Source organism: Rhinopithecus bieti, unplaced genomic scaffold (genome assembly GCF_001698545.2).
Source record: "Rhinopithecus bieti isolate Rb0 unplaced genomic scaffold, ASM169854v2 scaffold_35856, whole genome shotgun sequence".
NCBI classification, from domain to species: Eukaryota; Metazoa; Chordata; class Mammalia; order Primates; family Cercopithecidae; genus Rhinopithecus; species Rhinopithecus bieti.
In genome coordinates this window covers 2,018,797-2,036,602 of record NW_016815820.1, presented here as the reverse complement: position 1 = coordinate 2,036,602, position 17,806 = coordinate 2,018,797, and the positions used below count along the sequence as shown (strand labels likewise).

The window sequence follows — 17,806 nt, the reverse complement described above, 5'->3', positions numbered from 1 at the left end:
TTTTTTTTTTTTTTTTTTGGAGACGGAGTCTTGCTCTGTCGCCCGAGCTGGAGTGCATGGTGCAATCTCGGCTCACTGCAACCACACCTCCTGGGTTCAAGCAATTCTCCTGTCTCAGCCTCTGGAGTAGCTGGGGCTATACACACCACCATGGCCAGCTCATTTTTTTTTTTTTTGAGACAGAGTCTTGCTCTGTCACCCAGGCTAGAGTGCAGTGGCGCAATCTCAGCTCACTGCAGACTCCACCTCCCGGGTTCAAGCAATTCTCTTGCCTCAGCCTCCCAAAGTGCTGGGATTACAGGTGTAAGCCACTGCACCCAGGCTAGGCTACACTTTTTAAACCACGCCCACAACTCCTATTCCCTGTAGTTGGATGGGGTCCTGTGACTACTTCTGGTCAGCATATTATGAGATGTGACAGGGAGAGGCAGGGCATTTACTAACCAATATGAAATCCTTCAGACCTCTTTTCCTTCTGGCACAGTGGCTAGCAATCTTTCAGGTGACGGTTGCTCTCAGCTTGGTCCCGTAACAACTAAGACAACCTACTGGATAGACATAGTTTATTTTCTTGGTGTTTTTGTTTTGTTTTGTTTTGAGACAGAGTCTCACTCTGTTACCCAGGCTGGAGTGCTGTGGCATGATTTCGGCTCACTGCAACCTCTGCCTCCCGGGTTCAAGTGATTCTCCTGTCTCAGATTCCTGAATAGCTGGGACTACAGGCACCCACCACTACGCCCAGTTTTTTTGTATTTTTAGTAGAGGCAGGGTTTCACCATGTTGGTCAGGCTGGTCTTGAACCCCTGACCACAGGTGATTCACCCACCTCGGCCTCCCAAAGTGCTAGAATTACAGGCGTGAGCCACTGCGCCCAGCCACACAGTGTGTTTTTAAAGCCACTGAGATCTTGCATTGTTTATTACCACAGCATAATTTGGCTTATCCAAGCTGCTCTGAGTAGACACCAGAAGTGGGGTGCTGCCTTACCAAAAAGCCTAAAATATATGACAAAGCCTTAGGAGCTGGGTGGAAGGAGGCAAGGAAAGTTATTGGAGGCCAAAAGATCAGCAACTTATATTATACAGTGGTGAAATGATCAGTGAAACTATCAGCTATCCCAGAAGGTAGATAATATAACACAAGAGCTAACAGCTCTAGTGGGAAAATGGACTATTACAAGTGTGTTGTATTGTAACACTGTTAGTTGTATTTAACAAATTATCTCATGAAAAGGATGAATTCAGAAAATAATGATCAATTTATAATCAAGAATAAAAGAAATCCAGAAAGTCAGGGATTTGCAGATTAAGAAGAGGCAAGTGTTTAATGTAAAACTGAAATCTTTGAGCTACAAAGCCTGTATAGAATTCAGTCTTGAGGCAAAGATCAAATCAAATATTTGGCTTTCACAATCACTGATTAAGGTGGTACTCAATAAAATAGCTTTTTTAAAGAGACTAAAGATGAGTTCTGCTACAAAGCATATTTCTCTAATGTGAATTAATTCAAATGCTATTAGTAAATAGGGAAATGATAGCAGAATAACTCAGAAGCAATGTTAGTTTATACAAGATTTTCCCAAGTTAAATGTCTGAAGTGATCAGGAGCAAGCTTTCTCAAAATTACAAAGAAAGCAAGCCTTAGCAATACACGAAGACCTCAAGAAAAAAGCTAAACACCCTACTTCTGTACCTTCCTTTAATGCAAGCAATGGTTCATTCAGTGACTTCATGAATAAAACTCTTTCCACTTTATACCTGATGAAGCTGAAAGAACAGTCACACCTCAGAGATATTGCCGGTTTGGCTCCAGACCGCCTCAATAAAGCAAGTCACACAAATTTTTTGGTTTCCTTGTGCATATAAGTTATGTTTACATTACACTGTAGTCTATTAAGTGTGCAATAGCTTTGTATCTTAAAAAACAATGTACATGCTTTAATTTTAAAATAATTTATTGTGGCCGGGTGCGGTGGCTCATGTCTGTAATCCCAGCACTTTGGGAGGCTGAGGTGGGCGGATCACGAGGTCAGGAGATCGAGACCACCCTGGCTAACACGGTGAAACCCCGTCTCTACTAAAAATACAAAAAATTAGCTGGGCGTGGTGGCAGACGCCTGTAGTCCCAGCTACTCAGGAGGCTGAGGCAGGAGAATGGCGTGAACCCGGGAGGCGGAGCTTGTAGTGAGCCGAGATTGTGTCACTGTACTCCAACCTGTGCAACAGAGCAACACTCTGTCTCAAAAAAAAAAAAAAAGAATAATAACATTGTTAAAAAATGTTAACGATTATCTGATCCTTCAGTGAATCAATCATTTTGCCAATGGAGGGTCTCGCTTCAATGTTGATGGCTGCTGCATGATCAGGGTGGTGGTTGCTGAAGGCTGGGATGGCTGTGGCAATTTCTGAAAATAAGACAATGAAATTTGCTGCACTGACTTATTCTTCCTTTCAAAGATTTCTCTGTAGGATATGATGCTGTTTGATAACACTTTGCCCACAGTAGAACTTCTTTCAAAATTGGAGTCAATCCTCTCAAACCCAGCCACTGCTTCAACAACTAAGTTTATGGAATATTCTAAATCCTTCATCATTCCAATAACGTTCACAACATCTTCACCAGGAGTAGATTCCATCTGTTCGAGTTTTATCAAAAGATGGCAGCAATTCAGTCATACTTCAGGCTCCACTTCTAATTCTAGTTCTCTTGCTATTTCCACCACATCTGCAGTGACTTCCTCCACTGAAGCGCTGAAACCCTCAAAGCTGTCCATGAGGCTCGGAATCGACTCCTCTAAACTCCTGTTTGTGTTGATATTTTGACCTCTTTCCATGAATCACAAATGTTAATGGTATCTAGAGTGGTGAATCCTTTCTAGAAGGTTTTCAAATTACTTTGCCCAGACCCATCAGAGGAATCACTATCTATGGCAGCTATAGTACAAAATCAATTTTATAAATAATAAAGCTAGGAGGTAAAAATTACTCATTGATCCATGGGCTACAGAATGAATGTTAAATTATCATGCATGAAAACAACATTCAGCATTCATCTCCTTGTACATCTCCATCAGAGCTCTTGGGTAACTAGGTGCACTGTCCATGAGCCATAATATTTTGAAGGGAATCTTTTTTTCTGAGCAGTAGATCTCAACAGTGGGCTTAAAATACTCAGTAAACCATGCTGTAAACAGGTGTGCTGTCATTCAGGCTTTATTGTTTCATTTCTAACACACAGGCTGAGTAGATTTAGCATCACTCATAAGGGCCTCTGGATTTTTAGAATAGTAAGGTGGCTTCACCTTCAAGTCACCAGCTGCATTAGCCCCTAACAAGAGAGTCAGGTTATCTTTTGAAGTCAGGCATTCACTTCTATCTATGACAGTCCTAGATGGCATCTTCTTTCAATATAAGGCTATTTTGTCTACACCAGAAAATGATCTTAGCTAGATGTGGATAACTTGCTGGAGCTTCTACATCAGCACGTGCTGCTTCACCTTGCACTTTTACATTATGGAGATAGCTTATTTCCTTAAACCTCATGAACCAACCTCTCTGCTGGCTTCCAACTTTTCTTCTGTAGCTTCCTCACTTCTCAGCCTTCAAAGAATTGAACAGTTAGGACCTTGTTCTAGCTTTGGCTTAAAGGAATGTTGTGTTTGGCTTGATCTTCTATGCAAACCACTAAAACCTTCTCCATCTCAGCAATAGGGCTATTTCACTTTTTTTTTTTTTTTTTTTTTGAGACGCAGTCTCACCTGTCACCCAAGCTGGAGTGCAGTGGCATGATCTTAGCTTACTGCAACCTCCGCCTCCTGGGTTCAAGCGATTCTCCTGCCTCAGCCTCCCAAGTAGCTGGGATTACAGGTGTACACCACATCTGGCTAATTGTGTATTTTTAGTAGAGAAGATGTTTCACTATGTTGGCCAGGCTGGTCTTGAACTCCTGACCTCAGGTGATCCGCCCACCTTGGACTCCCACAGTGCTGGGATTACAGGAGAAAGCCACCACACCCAGCCAGCTGGTTCACTTTCTTATCATTTGTGTGTTCACTGGGGTAGCACTTTTCTTTTTTTTTTTTTTGAGATGGAGTTTCACTTTTGTCACCCAGGCTGGAGTACAGTGGTATGATCTCAGCTCACTGCAACCTCCACCTCCCAGGTTCAAGCATTTCTCCTGCCTCAGCCTACCGAGTAGCTGGGACTACAGGCACGCACCACCACACCCAGCTAATTTTTGTCTTTTTAATAGACACTAGGTTTTAATATGTTGGCTAGGGTGGTCCCGAACTCCTGACCTCAGGTGGTCTGCCCACCTTGGCCTCCCAAAGTGCTGGGATTATAGGTGTGAGCCACTGTGCCCAGCCCATTGGGGTAGCACTTTTAAATTTCCTTCAAAAACTTTTCCTTTGCATTCACAACTTGATAGTCTGGCACAAGAGGCCTACGTTTTGGCCTGTCTTGGCTTTTGACATGCCTTCCTCACTAAGCTTTATCATCTCTAGCTTTTGATTTAAAATGAGAGAGGGGTGACTCTTCCTTTCACTTGAACACTGAGAGGCCACTGTAGAGTTATTAATTGGCCTAATTTCAATATTGTTGTGTCTCAGGGAATAGGAAGGCTTGAGGAGAGGGAGAGAGATTGGGTAACAGCTGATCTGTGGAACAGTAAGAACACATATATTTATCAATGAAGTGTGTCATCTTATATGAGTATGGTTTATAGCACCCCAAAACAGTAACATCAAAGATCACTTATCACAGATCACCATTAACAGATAGCAAAGAAAATGTTTTCAATATTGGGAGAATTACAAAAATGAGACACAGAGACACAAAGTGAGCACATTTTGGAAAAATGACACAGACAGACTTGCTCGATGGATGGTTATAACAAACCTTCAATTTGTTAGCAAAGTGCAGTAAAACAAGGTAGGCCTTTAGCCTGGGCAACATGGTGAAATCTCGTCTCTACACACACACACACACACACACACACACACACACACACACACACAAACACACACAAAAACAAATTACCCAGGCATGGTGCTGCACACCCGTGGTCCCAGCTACTTGGGAGGCTGAGGCACGAGAACTGCTTGAACCCAGGAGGCAGAGGCTGTAGTGAGCCAAGATTGTGCCACTGCACTCCAGCCTGGGTGACAGAGTGAGACCTTGTCTCAAAAGAAAACAAACAAAAAAAATTATTTTGATGAAACTGGTCTGTATTGGAAGCAAAGGTCCTCATAGTCCAAAATCTCAGAGAAGGAAACAATCATCCAAGGAATTAAGTCTGTAAACACTGAAATATATGCCAGTGGAGATTTAATATGTTTTTATTATGGTTAATTTTATTTTCTTTAATTTTTTTTATTTTTGGGGTTTTTTCCACAAAGACCAAAAAACCTGCTAGACAAATTCTAAAAGAGTTGTAACATTTATTTTGTTTTATTAGTGCAAGGACTATGGTGTTCCACAGATTTAGAGTTTCCTCAACTCTATTTTTCCCATAAATCCTGTTTACTTTAGTGCACAATTTTGCAGAATGGGGACTTTTTGGAAAAGCATATATGGCAGTATAGCAGAAATATCTGTATTCAAAATTAAATCAAGGAAGAAGTATGGGACTAATAAAGCGGAGTTATGTAGCAAACATAAGAAGTATGGGCCAGGTGCAGTGGCTCATGCCTGTAATCTCAGTACTGTGGGAGAAATGCCTGAGTCCAGGAGACTAGCCTGGGCAACATTTTTTTTCTAAAAAAAAAAGAAAAAAGAAGTATGGTAAGAAAAGAACTGTGGATGTGGTTAGAGCACCTGGAGCTGAATATATATATATATTCCCCCTCCCCCCCGAGACAGAATCTAGCTCTGTTGCCCAGGTTGGAGTGCAGTGGCACAATCTCAGTTCACTGCAACCTCCGCCTCCTGGGTTTCAAGTGATTCTCCTGCCTCAGCCTCCCTAGTAGCTGGGATTACAGGCCCCTGCCACTACGCCCAGCTAATTTTTGTACTTTTAGTAGAGACGGGCTTTCACTGTGTTGGCCAGGCTGGTCTCGAACTTCTGATCTCATGATCCGCCACCTCAGCCTCCCAAAGTGCTGGGATTACAAGCATGAGCCATTGCGCCTGGTCTACATAAGGCATATTTATCATATATTTGTTAAATGTTTATGAATTGCCTACTACGTGTTAGGTATTGTAGGAGATGGAACCATCAAGGTGCTCAAAGGTGTACCTGGAGAGACAGACACGAAGATATAGCATAGCAGATCAGGCACAGTGGCTCATGCCTGTAATCTCAGCACTTTGGGAGGCTGAGGCAGGAGGATCACTTGAAGCAAGGGAGTTCAAGACTAACATGAGCAACGTAACGAGACTTTGTGTCTACTTTTAAATATATACTTTTTTTTTTTTTTTTTTAAGTAGAGATAGGGTTTCACCATGTTATCCAGGCTGGTCTCGAACTCCTGGCCTCAAGTAATCTGCCTGCCTCAGCCTCCCAAAGAGTTGGAATTACAGGCTTGAGTCATCACACCCATAATTTTTAAAAAAGTAAAACACAGGTAGTTGGGGCGGGCGCTGTGGCTGCAAGCTGTAAAATCCCACACTTTGGAGGCCAGAGACGGCGGATCACGATGGGTCCCAGGAGATCGAGACCATCCTGGCCTAACATGGGAAACCCCGCTTCTACTAAAAATACAAAAACTAGCCGGGCCGACGTGGCGGTGCGCCTGTAGTCCCAGCTACTTGGGAGGCTGAGGCAGGAGAATGGCGTGAACCGGGAGCGAGCTTCCAGTGAGCTGAGACGCGGCCACTGCACTCAGCCTGGGCCGGCAAGAGCGAGACTCTGTCTCAAAAAAAAAAAAAAAAAAAAAAAAAAAAAAAAAAACAACAGAGTATAGCTGTTAAGAGCACAAACTCTGAAACCAGACTGCCTGCATTAGAAATCTGGCTCTAAAACCTCATAGGTGGGTCATGACCTTGAGTAAGTTGCTTAACTGCTTTATGTCTAATTTTCTGTATATGTACAATGGAGATAGTAGTAGTATCTACCTCATGGATTACTGGTATAAATGCTTATGAGAATACTTAGCAATAGTAAGCACTATTATAAGTATTTGCTAAATAAATACACTCACCTATACACATAACATACAGTGGCAGTGTGTGAAGGGAGGTGGTGAACAGGCCATGGGAAGTTTCAGAGATGAGATAAAGCTGGGGCTGGTCTTGAAGAACAAGCAGAAGTCAGATGGAGAAGGGGGAAGGTAAGAATGTTGCACACAAGCAACACCATAGGAAAATGACAGTAATGAAACCATGTGGGTTTTTTTTTTTTTTAACCTACTTATGCATGATTACCCTACAATGACTTGGAATGCTGATATGGTTTGGACGTTTTGTCCTCTCCAAATTTCATGTTGAAATGTAATCCCCGATGTTGGAGGTGAGGCCTGGTGGGAGGTGTTTGGGTCATGGAGGCAGATCCCTCATGAATGGCCCGGTGCCGTCCTCGAGGGAATGAGTTATTTCTTGCTCTGAGTTTACATGAGATCTGGTTAAGACTGTGGCACTTCCTCCCAATCTCTTGCTTGCTCTTTCAGCATGTGATACACCTGTGTCCCCCTCTGCATTCTGCCATGATTGTACACTTTCTGAGGCCCTTAACAGAAGCCAAGCAGATGTCGGTGACAGGCTTCTACAGCCTGCAGAACCACGAGCCCAAGTAAACCTCTTTTCTTTACAAATTACCCAGCCTCAGGTATTCCTTTACAGCAGTGCAAACAGACTAACACAAATGCTGCTCCCATTGTACAGATGAGGCTCAACTTTCCCATTGTCATTGCTGGTAAGTGATGGGACAAGTGTTTGAATTATGCTTTTCTAACTCCTAGTCCAAGTTTACCATACTGTCTCCTACTGAGTTAATGGTAAACAACGGTCTCAAAAGATGTACTTAGGTTTTTGAACAACAAAATACCTTTACAATACAAAGCAAATAACAGAATTCCAGACTCGTGTTTGAGGGTGTAAATTTTATCCTTAACTAGTGAAACTCATACCTTCCTTCAGAATGTCCAGAAAGTTAGGTTAATTCATATGGATACATTTTAATTTTCAAATTGATTCACCTGTAGTCTGGGTTTCACAGTAACCACTTTTAACAAACTAAAGACTCTAAAGTATATTTTTAGTTCATCTTCTTGCAACAAAATGGTAAGCTTTCAAATGGGTAAAACCTAAATAAATTTGTCAACTTTGAATTTTGTATGTAAAGTAGAAGTTATAGAAACAAAATTTATATTGAAAAGTGTTTTGTTATCACAGTATCAACGCATATTTATAAATGTCCTTCATTTCCAAAGGTGCTCACAATATCGACCTGAAATACACTCGAAAACCTACCAACGTCAACTTGTAACAGTCATCTTCACAACAAACAAAAACCTCAAACGTCATATATCACTGGGCCTTATTTTGGATAAGCATTACAAGCTGTTCTCAGATGCCTATATTTTATATGGTCAAAAAACAGAACTACAGTCTCATCTAATAAAAATGTACTATGTCAAACAATTTTTTTTTTTTTTTTTTTTGAGATGGAGTCTCGCTCTGTCGCCCAGGCTGGAGTGCAGTGACCGGATCTCAGCTCACTGCAAGCTCCGCCTCCCGGGTTTACGCCATTCTCCTGCCTCAGCCTCCCGAGTAGCTGGGACTACAGGCGCCCGCCACCTCGCCCGGCTAGTTTTGGTATTTTTTAGTAGAGACGGGGTTTCACCGTGTTAGCCAGGATGGTCTCGATCTCCTGACCTCGTGATCCGCCCGTCTCGGCCTCCCAAAGTGCTGGGATTACAGGCTTGAGCCACCGCGCCCGGCCTATGTCAAACAATTTTTAAGTAGTCCATCTAATCCACTCTCTGTAAGAAGTGAAATTGAGAAATGCTTGTCACCTTCAGTTTTAGACAAAGCTTTCATAAAAATAAAATTTAACTGTAGTTTTTTACACATGCATTTAAACGAGACTGCCATTGTGTTTCCTCAATAATGTGCAAGTGCAACCAGTAAAAGAGGACAAAGGAGAGACGCACTCTTCCTAGGTACTACCTAATTACCTTCAAGCATCAACAGTTTCCACATTTCCATATAAGATAATACAAACTAATGTGCATTAGTCATTACACAAGTCAGCTGAAGCAATCTTAACTTTCACCAATAACCACCACGCCCAGGGTCAAAGAAGAAATCAAATACTAATTAACTCCTGATCTCAGGTGATCCACCCACCTCGGCCTCCCAAAGTGCTGGGATTACAGGTGTGAGCCACCGTGCCCGGCCCAATGTGCCTTTTCTTTTTTTTTTTTTTTTTTTTTTTTCGAGACGGAGTCTCGCTCTGTCGCCCAGGCTGGAGTGCAGTGGCCGGATCTCAGCTCACTGCAAGCTCCGCCTCCCGGGTTCACGCCATTCTCCTGCCTCAGCCTCCCGAGTAGCTGGGACTACAGGTGCCCGCCACCTCGCCCGGCTAGTTTTTTGTATTTTTTAGTAGAGACGGGGTTTCACCATGTTAGCCAGGATGGTCTCGATCTCCTGACCTCGTGATCCGCCCGTCTCGGCCTCCCAAAGTGCTGGGATTACAGGCTTGAGCCACCGCGCCCGGCCATGTGCCTTTTCTTAAACTTCTAAAGGTAACACCCCAAATTAGAGCTGAGGTATATCTATCAGGTATAACTATAGGTACAGATGTTCACATTGTGGCTACCTATAATCCACTAAGACAGGTGTCAAATTGACTAGATAATTGTGAACCTGAATTTAAAACTCATTTAGAAAATGAAAATAACTCAGAAATGCCTTTATTACATTCTTGTATTTTATAAAAATAAAAATCACAAACATTTTAGATTTGTGGATAACATCAGAAAATGCCGGGAATTTATTTTATACATTTGGCCTACAAAAAGACAAAGGAGTGTTACTGTTTTCTCATTAACAAAAACTCTTGGACACTTCAAAAATTAACATTTTGTACAAAAACTAGCCATGCATGGTAATACATGCCTGTAGTCCCAGCTATTTGGGAGGCTGAGGCAGGAGAATCGGTTTAACCAGGGAGATGGAGATTGCAGTGAGCTGAGATCGCAGCACTGTACTCCATCCTGGGTGAGAGTGAGATTTCGTCTCAAAAAATAAAATAAAATAAAAGGCAGGCATGGTGGTTCATACCTGTAATCCCAGCATTTTGGGAGGCCAAAGTGGGTGGATTACCTGAGGACAGGAGTTCAAGACCAGTGTGGCCAACGTGGCAAAACTCTGTCTCTACTGAAAATATAAAAACAGCTGGGTTGGCACCTGTAATCCTAGCTACTTGGGAGGCTGAGGCAGGAGAATTGCTTGAACACAGGAGACTGAGGTTGCAGTGAGCTGAGATCACACCATTGCACTCCAGCCTGGGAACACTGCCTCAAAATAAATAAATAAATGAATAAATAAATATAACATTTTTGAAAACATCTTAACTGAACTAGTGTTAAATCAACAGATATAAATAAAGAGTCTAAAACAAAAATATTTGAAACCAGGCAGGAAGTTTTAACCCAAACCATAACGTATGCAAAACATAGCCAATAGAAAAAGACAAATTGCTAACATACCTTCTGCCTTTTCCTTCCCATAAGCCTGTATATTTCCTCTCTGATTCTTTTGAAATATACAAATCCGCCGGGCGCGGTGGCTCAAGCCTGTAATCCCAGCACTTTGGGAGGCTGAGATGGGCGGATCACGAGGTCAGGAGATCGAGACCATCCTGGCTAACATGGTGAAACCCCGTCTCTACTAAAAATACAAAAAACTAGCCGGGCGAGGTGGCGGGCGCCTGTAGTCCCAGCTACTTGGGAGGCTGAGGCAGGAGAATGGCGTGAACCCGGGAGGCGGAGCTTGCAGTGAGCCGAGATTGCGCCACTGCACTCCAGTCTGGGCGACAGAGCGAGACTCCGCCTCAAAAAAAAAAAAAAAAAAAAAAGAAATATACAAATCCTCTCCCTCCCAAAAGGAACACACACAATTTTACAAACAATTTCAAGGGATCTGCCTATTTCCAGAAATCCATCCATGGATTCTCTAGGGATCCCAAAACCCCAGGCTAAGAACTCTCATCACAGAGCAGATTTTACCTTTCCTTGTGATATATATTTAAATTTTTTTGAAGACAGAGGTCTTGCTATGTTGCCCAGGCTGGTCTCAAACTCCTGGCCTCAAGTGATCCTCCTGCTTTGGACTCCCAAAGTCCTGAGAGTACAGGTGTGAGCCACTGCACCTAGCCTGTAGCATATATTTACTTAGACAAAGTTTGTAAATTAAATTTTTCTCTACCATCTTTCCTTCTTCTCCCTACCCCCTTTTCTCCCAATTTCTCCAGCATATCTATGGTCAGAAATGAATTAACAAGACTCATGCCTATAGTCTTAGCACTTTGGGAGGCTAAGGCAGGAGGATCATTTGAACCCAGACGGTTGAGGCTATAGTGAGTTATAACTGCACCACTGCACTCTGGCCTGGGCAAGAGAGCAAGAAGACCCTGTCTGAAAATAAAATAAAATAATTTTTGTTTGTTTGTTTGAGACGGAGTCTCACTCTGTCACCCAGACTGGAGTGCAGTGGCACGATCTCGGTTCACTGCAAGCTCCACCTCCCGGGTTCACGCCATTCTCGTGCCTCAGCCTCCCAAGCAGCTGGGACTATAGGCGCCTGTCAGCACGTCCGGCTAATATTTTGTATTTTTAGTAGAGATGGGCGTTTCCCGTGGTTAGCCAGGTGGTCTCGATCTCCTGACCTCATGATCCACCTGCCTCAGCCTCCCAAAGTGCTGGGATTACGGCGTGGAGCACGTGCGCCGCCACTGCGCCTGGCCAAAATAAAATAATTTAAAAAATTAAAACGGAAAGGATATGAAGACATTCCTCTAAAGAAGATACACAAAAGGGCCAGGTGCGGTGGCTCACGCCTGTTATCACAGCACTTTGGGAGGCCAAGGCAGGTGGATCACAAGGTCAGGAGATCGAGACCATCCTGGCTAACACAGTGAAAGCTCTGTCTCTACTAAAAAAAATTTTTTAAAAATTAGCCGGGTGTGGCGGCAGGCGCCTGTAGTCCCAGCTACTCGGGAGGCTGAGGCAGGAGAACGGCATAAGCCCGGGAGGTGGAGCCTGCAGTGAGCCGAGATCGTGCCACTACACTCCAGCCTGGGCAACACAGCGAGACTGTCTCAACAACAACAACAAACAAAAAAAAAAAAAAAAAAAAAAAAAAACAAGAAAAGAAGATATACAAATGGCCAATGCGTAAAGGAAAAGATGCTTAATATTATTAGTCATGAGTGAAATGCAAATCAAAATCTCAATGAGATACCACTCCACACCTACTAGGATGGCTATAATAAAAAATTGTAACACAGCAAGTGTTGGTGAGGATGTGAAGATATTGGAAGCCTCATATGTTATTGGTAGGAATATAAAATGGTACACTGGAGAACAGTTTGGCAGTTCCTTAAAAAAATTAGAGTTAACATATGACTCAGCAATTCCAGTTCTAGGCATAAACACAGGACAACCAAAAATATATGTTCATACGAAAACTTGTAAACAAATGTCCACAGAAGTATTATTTATAATAGCCAAAAGGTGAAAACAATCCAAACATACATCAACTGATGAGTGGATAAACAAAATATATAATCATACAATGGAATATTATCTGCTACAAAAGGAATGAAAAGTCAGGTGTGGTAGCTCATGCCTGTAATCCCAGCACTTTGGGAGGCTATGGTGGGATGATCGCTTGAGCCCAGGAGTTTGCATCCAGCTTGGTCAACATAGCAAGAACTTGTCTCTACAAAAAGTTTTTCAAAAATTAGCTGGGCGTGGCGGTGCACATTCGTAGTCCTAGCCACTCAGGAGGCTAAGGTGGGAATATTGCTTGAGCCTGGGAGGTTGAGACTGCAATGAGTCATGATCGTTCCACCACACTCCAGTGTGGGCGACAGAGCGAGACCGTGTCTCAAAAAGAAGAAATGGCCGGGCATGGTGACTTATGCCTGTAATCCCAGAACTACAGGAGGCCAAGGCGGGTAAATTGCTAGAGCTCAGGAGTTCGAGACCAGCGTGGGCAACATGGTGAAACCCCATCTCTACCAAAAATACAAAAAATTAGCTGGGAGTGCTGGCATGTACCTGTGGTCCAACTACTTGAGAGGCTGAAGCAGGAGAATTGCTTGAACTCAAGAGGCAGAGGTTGCAGTGAACTGAGATCTTGCCACTGCACTCCAGCCTGGGCGACAGAGCAAGATTTGATCTCAAAAGAAAAGAAAAAAAAAAAAAAGGAATGCAGTACTGATATGTGGTACAAGATGGAAAAACCCCGAAAGCATTATGCTAAGTGAAAGAAGCCAGACATAACAGGCTACATAGTTGTATGACTCTATTTATATGAAACAGCCAGAATAAGCAAATAGAGACAGAAAGTAAATCATCATTAACAGGAGCTGGGAGTAAGGAGGAGTGGGGAGTGACTGCTGATGGGCTCTAGGTTTCTTTTGGGGGTAATGAAAATGTTCTGGAATTAGATATAGGTGATGGTTGCACAATCTTGTGAATAAACTAAAAACCACAGACTTTGATGCTTTAAAATGATAAATTTTATAGTAAATGTATATTTCAATAAAATCAAATAGGCTATTCGGATATAAATAGTTCAAAGGTGATGTGAAGTAATAAGATCATGTGAAAATAAATTATAATATTTTGCATAAAATGACATTATCAATTTACTGGATAGCTCATAAACTGCAACCTGGGCCCTAACAGCAGTGATGTAATGAGGCTGAGTGGGAAATAACACCCACAGTGCAGAGAGTCAACAGATCTGGATGGGTTCTATTTGGAACTCTTCCACACTGCTGGGCAGGTTATTCCACCTTTCTAGCTCTCAGTTTTTTTCAGCCACGAACTTAAGGGATTCCCTTCCACAACTGACATTTAATGTTCTATAAATCTGTGCTGATTATCTGTGTCTATTCCGTTACCTAATTCATCTGGTCACCTATTGCCACACAGGTAATTCCCAACCTTTCAATATTAAGAGTTATCACACACCCCTTACCCCACCCTACCCCACCATGTTCTCTCTTATTATTAAAAAAAAAAAAACTGTGTCTAAGAATTTGCATTGAGGTCATACTTTATTTGTTACTAATCAAATATATATAACAGCCAGTTATGATACTTTGGTTACAATGTAAAGTGTTACCACAATTTCAATTTGACCCTTTGAACATAAAAATTAGCTTATGAATCTCAGTTTGGAGATTCTTGAGTTAAGAAAACAGTCCACAGTCTTTAAATAAACATGATGCTTGATGGAAATGACCCCACAACCTTAACCATGGAATAGGTAGGTTTTTCTAAACACAACACAGAGTCCACCATACTTTCTTAGGGTAGATAGAGACATGAGCATACTTAACACCATTCCTTGGATGATTCTATTCACAATCCTCTGCCTTCGTCAGAAAGCATTTAAGGCAATATGCAGAAAAGCATGTAGAATAAATCCATGAAGCCTAAGACCTGTCATATCTATTGATACCTTTTTTTTTTTTTTTTTTTTTTGATATGGAGTCTCCCTCCGTCGCCCAGGCTAGAGTGCAGTGGCGCAGTCCTGGCTCACTGCAATCTCCACCTCCTGGGTTCAAGCAATTCTCCTGCCTCAACCTTCTGAGTAGCTGGGATTACAGGCACGCGCCACCATGCCCAGTTAATTTTTATATTTTTAGTAGAGACGAGGTTTCACCACGTTGTCCAGGCTGGTCTTGAACCCCCGACTTCATGATCTGTCTGCCTCAGCCTCCCAGAGTGCTGGGATTACAGGCATGAGCCACTGCACCCAGCCCTTTTTTTTTTTTTTTTGGAGACAGAGTCTCACTCTGTCACCTAGGTCCAGGTTGGAATGCAATGGCATGATCTCAGCTCACTACAACCTCTACCTCCCAGTTTCAAGTGATTCTCCTGCCTCAGCCTCACAAGTAGCTGGGATTACGGGCATGCACCACCATGCCCAGCTAACTTTTGCATTTTTAGTAGAGACGGGGTTTCACCACGTTGGCCAGGCTGGTCTTGAACCTCTGACCTCAAGTGATCTGCCTGCCTCAGCCTCCCAAAGTGCTGAGATTACAGGTGTGAGCCATGGTGCCTGGCCATTTTTTTTTTTTTTTGAGACAGAGTCTCACTCTGTCACCCAGGCTGGAGTACAATGGTGCAATCTCGGCTCTCTGCAACCTCTGCCTCCCGAGTTCAAGGGATTCTCCTGCCTCAGCCTCCTGAATTGCTGGGATTACAGGTGCACGCTACCACACCCAGCTAGTTTTTGTATTTTTTTTAGTAGAGATGGAGTTTCACCATGTTGGATCACGAGGTCAGGAGTATGAGACCAGCCCACCTCAGGCTCCCAAAATGCTGGGATTATAGGCGTGAACCACCACGCCCAGCCCCAGTCTACTTTTCTTAATTTTTTTTTTTTTTAAAGTACATAAGTCACAGGTTGCATGAAATAAAATCTGTAACAATGCCACAACTGTTAAATTTTAACATAACTTGTTAAAATTAAAGGTGACCAGGCATGGTGGCTCATGCCTGTAATCCCAGCACTGGGAGCTGAGGTGGGAGGATCACTTGAGGTTGGGAGTTTGAGATCAGCCTTGGCAACATGGCGAGACCCCATCTCTACAAAAAAATTTTTAAACTTAGCCAGGTGTGGTGGTGCATGCCTACAATCTTAGTTATTCAAGAGGCTGAGGTGGGAGGATCACTGGAGCCCAAGAGCTCCAGGCTATAGTGAGCTCTGATCATGCTGCTGCCCTCCAGCACAGGCAACAGACCAATACCCTCTCTCTTAAAAAAAAAAAAAAAAAAATTAAAGGCAAAAATGCCCAGCAACTCTGTAGGTAGCTTACTTAGAACAAAATTTAACTCAATAGAGGTTTTCTACACTGGAGGTTGGCAAACTGATCCAATGGATCCTTCCTCCCTTTTGGGAGGTACAGCTGAACACAGAGAAGAGAATGATTACTGGGGTTTGAGTTGTTACCCTAAATATACTGAGTTATGCTTTATGAATCTTCCCGAGACATCCAGTATATCACTCTTAGAAGTAATGGGACTCTGTGTTACTAAAACTGCTGCTACTCAAACAAGGGATTTATTTTTTATCTAGAGGTAAATAAAAAACAAGGAGCCCATGTCTCCTTTTTTCCCTGAATGCAGAAATTTTTTCTTTTCTAATTAAAATGTGAAGTTTATAGGTCTCATGGGTTTACACACTAAGCACTGTCTGTCCAATTCCTACATTCTATTCATGCATTCACAAGCTTTGACTATTATCTACATGCAAAGTACCAAGAGGCTAATATAAAGAGAAAATATTTATTCTTTAAAATAATCATTGTATTGACCCTCACATTCACAAGCTTAAAGTTAGGTTGAGAAGCAAGACCTATGCACAAAAAATAAGTCATGATTGCCAAATACAACAATTTTTTATTTTTGAGACAGGGTCTCGCTCCATCATTCAGGCTGGAGTATAGTGGCACGATCATGGTTCACTTCAGCCTCGACCTCCCAGGTTCAAGTAATCCTCCCACCTCATCCTCCTGAGTAGCTGGCACACGCCACCATGCCTGGCTATTTTTTTTTTTTTTTTTGGTAGAGACGGGGTCTTACTGTGTTGGTCTGCCCAGGTTGGTCTTAAACTCCTTGCCTCAAGTGATCCTCCTGCCTCAGCCTCCCAAAGTCCTGGGATTACAGCATGAGCCACTGCACTCCACCAGTTTCTAAACTCTTAAAAAGCATAAGAATGAGAATCAACACCTTCTGCTAGATGTCACCTTGCCTGGATGTGATGCATGGAACTGTGGTACCCATCTTGCATCTATAATGTGTGCTGGCCAAAAGACAAGGCAGACATGTTCAAGCTGGCAGAGCAGAAGGGTGAAAAGAATAGGGGTCTTGATTGATGTCACTAAACCACAGATTTAAACCAACCCTAGACTGAGGCATCTTGTTACTTGTAAGGATATATTTTCCTTATTTGTGAATTATTTTGAATAGAATTTTCTATTACTTGAAGTCTACAGCATCCTAATAATGTACAAGGTCATGTTTGAGATGCAAATTAGACAACTAAGTAGAGTTGTCCAATAGCCAACTGGATAGAAGCACCTGATCAAAGGAAAAGTCAACACTGTAGCTATATATTTAGGAGGTATCAGCAAACAGAAAGAATTTACATTTGGGGGCTGAGGACACAGGATAAACAGAAAAGAAGGGGCTAAGCACCAAGCCTTAGGGCACCCCAAGGACAAAAAAGAAAAGGATAACAATGAAGAAAGAAGAAATTAACAGTGAGGTAAAACAAAAACACTAAAGTGCAGTGCACAGAAGCCAAGAGGTTAAAAAAGACACAAAGAAAAATCACCACCGAATTTAATGACTCAGTAATTCCTTAACATGAAGGTCCCCTTGTCCTTCCACCAGCCTCCTCCTCTCTGAAAAAACACCAGACTTCATTAGCATAATGGTTAAGGGCTCAGACTTGGGCTGACTTCTGGAGCTATCACTCACTAGCTGTGGGTGATACTTAACCGGTCACACTAGTTAAAAGTGTGATCAGGAGGGAATGGAAGCTGAGGAACAGAGCTGGAGTAGAACTCAAAACAAATAAAAGGTCTGAATTTGCTTTTTTTTTTTTTTTTTTTTTTT

At 42.5% G+C, this 17,806-nt stretch overlaps 1 protein-coding gene across 4 annotated transcripts in view; it reads right to left on the bottom strand.

Annotated features, from left to right (window-relative positions):
• The window catches only part of ZNF652 (zinc finger protein 652), an 83,625-nt gene that overhangs the window by 32,280 nt on the left and 33,539 nt on the right, over positions 1–17,806 (bottom strand). The window contains exon 1 of one of the 4 annotated variants that reach the window (XM_017854010.1): positions 445–616. The exons of the other annotated variants lie outside the window; for them this stretch is intronic. The gene's annotated coding sequence lies outside the window, so the exon portion shown is untranslated. Of the gene's footprint in view, positions 1–444; positions 617–17,806 lie in introns of those variants that run through there. 4 annotated transcript variants of the gene reach the window in all.